Here is a 2889-nt window from a genome sequence, read left to right as displayed (position 1 = left end):
TAAAATATTGTGAAGGGTTACATGGCTTTAATGAACTCTTTTAGGGATATGCCAACCTTTGAAGAGACTTCAAAGAACCTTTATAGACCCAGAATCAAACCTCTTTTGAATGCTTCACGGATTCACTGGGCTGGGAGAGGGAGTATGGGCTTTTCTAGCCCTCCTCTGACCTTTTCCAGAACCCCCCTATCTAGGTCACCTCAGACAGTGTTCTGAATGTCTCCCCATGTCAGGACACCTTCCAGTGTGTCCTCAGATACTTATAGACTCATTTATTCTGACGTTAGATTCCCTATTGAATCATGAGGATGAGAGGTGCTCTCTTTTGTCTAAAGTTTTCCTTTTTTGGTTGTTCTGAGGATTCTGAGTTAAATATTTGTTAAGTACTTTGCAATATTTGGCTGAAAGTACAAAGTCTTATTTATTATTGTTGGATTGATGAAAGGTATTATACAAGTGCGAAGTATCATTTTCCTTCCAGGGCATACAGCATTACCATGCTTAATCCCCAAGAAACTCATGACCTATTCTTTTGCATGGCCTCATCATTTACATAACTGGCCACAAATTGAGCTAACAAAGGACTCCTGGAAGAAGATTTGCACTTTCTCCTTTTCTTCCCAACATTTATATTTGCCTTGGAGGTGTAATAATTTTTTTCAGGTTGGACTGATAGTTCTTCTCTTCCTACTGATAGTCCTTACTTCCCCTTGCTATAGGGGAGAGGGAGACCCTGGGCCAGGGGTGGGCAAACTTTTTGACTCGAGGGCCACAATGGGTTCTTAAACTGGACCGGAGGGCCGGAACAAAAGCATGGATGGAGTGTTTGTGTGAACTAATATAAATTCAAAGTAAACATCATTACATAAAAGGGTACGGTCTTTTTTTTTTCCGTTTTATTCATTTCAAACGGGCCAGATTCGGCCCGCGGGCCGTAGTTTGCCCACGGCTGAACTGGGCAGTGAGTAAATCAAGATTTAATTCTTATTTTGATCTATCCTTATCTATTCACGTGACCCTCAACAAGCCACTTTACCTCTCTGAGCTTCATCTTCCTGGACTTAAAAATGACAGTGTTACAGAGTAGCTGGTGGTCCTGGGTGCTGCTGGGCTGTGTGCTCAGAGGAGGGCCGAAGCCAGAGGAGCGTGTAAGCATTAATAATGTCTTTCGTCTTTGGGTGGATTTACAATGGCTTCAGCAGTGTGCTCCAGTTCCTAGGACTCTACAAGAAATCTGGGAAACTTTGTATGTCCAAAAAGTTTGGACAATGCAGGCAAAACCACTCTTCTACACATGCTCAAAGATGACAGATTGGGCCAACATGTTCCAACATTACATCCGACATCAGAAGAGCAGACAATTGCTGGAATGAGTTTTACAACTTTTGACCTTGGTGGGCATGAGCAAGCACGTCGGGTTTGGAAAAATTATCTCCCAGCAATTAATGGGATTGTCTTTCTGGTGGATTGTGCAGGTCATCCTCGCCTCATGGAATCCAAAGTTGAACTTAATGCTTTAATGACTGATGAAACAATATTCAATGTGCCAATCCTTATTTTGGGTAACAAAATTGACAGAGCAGATGCAATTAGTGAAGACAAACTCTGTGAGATATTTGGGCTTTATGGATAGACCACAGGGAAGGCATTGATTTCAAAGCACTGGATTCTTGGCCTGTTATCCCCATCTTGAAGATGAAACTCTGACAGTGATTTGTTAAGGTTTACACAGTAAGTCAGTAATAAAAGCAGGAGCAGGACCCAAGTCTTCTATATCAGTAGATAACGTTGTCTCCAGTTTAAAGAAGAAAAGTATGCTTGAGAGAGAAAATTTAAATCAACTATAATTAAGCATGAATCCTGGCCTTTTCAGCTCAGGATTTTGGCATATTTAACATTTAAATTTTTTTTTTCTGGAATCTGTAATGATGTTTTACTTCTTTAGATGGTTCTTTTGCCCCTTAGTTACCTATTTTTTCCAGAAATGCTTTCTCTAATTTGTGTAGTTTCCCTCTCTTGCATGAGAATTATACACACGAATTCTTAATTTCTTCAGTATAACCTGTTATTAGTGTATCTTTCTGAATGCTTGCATTAATTATCCTATTAAGGCATTAATTACTTGCATTAATATTTCTAAAAAGTAAAAAAAAATGACAGAGTTACAGAGTTAGAATAAGTAATGTCTATGATTTTTTCACACTTACAATTTCCTTTTAATGTGTCAATATGCTGAAAAAACTGTTTTGAAAATTTTAGAATACGCATTTGTATCATTTAATAATAGGTGATATACAACAGGAGAAGTACAGATAAATTAAATGAATGGGAGATACTGTTTTTCTAATAATTTTAGGGCAAAGTTCTTTATTTAAATCCAGTTTTCATAGTAAATTCATTTTATACTGTTAGATCTATGTGGCTGCTGCTCATAGTGATGATGGTATAAACTTCACAGTAAACCTTGAATGAAAACACATGCATTGATGATTTAATCACAGTCTGTTCATCTTTATGATTCCCATAGTACTTAGCACGTTGCCTTGCACAAAGCAGGTACTCAATAAATGTTGGCTAAAAGAGTATCTAACCACAGATACATGTTGTCCTAATATTAAAGGCAAAAGTCTTGGATTTAATTTCACTTGATACCACAGTCTTTCTAAGAATGTTGTGAAACACTATCGCTGAAGTCATTTTAATGGATTGACTCATACTTAATTCTGGAGAAGAATGAAAGCTGTGTGAATTATAAGAGTGCCTTTATTTTTTCCCCTATTTATTTATTTATTTATTTATTTATTTATTTATTTATTTATTTTAAATTAAAACTTTATTGTCCAGATTATGAAGAGAGAGGGAGAGAGAGACAGAAACATCAATGATGCG

At 37.2% G+C, this 2889-nt stretch overlaps 1 pseudogene; it reads left to right on the top strand.

Moving 5' to 3' along the window:
- The first annotated feature begins 1141 nt into the window (after positions 1-1141).
- Positions 1142-1693, top strand: LOC102775246 (annotated as a pseudogene).
- The last annotated feature ends 1196 nt before the right edge of the window (positions 1694-2889 follow it).

This window comes from Myotis davidii, unplaced genomic scaffold, assembly GCF_000327345.1.
Source record: "Myotis davidii unplaced genomic scaffold, ASM32734v1 scaffold1619, whole genome shotgun sequence".
NCBI classification, from domain to species: domain Eukaryota; kingdom Metazoa; phylum Chordata; class Mammalia; order Chiroptera; family Vespertilionidae; genus Myotis; species Myotis davidii.
This window is presented reverse-complemented; position numbering and strand designations above follow the sequence as displayed.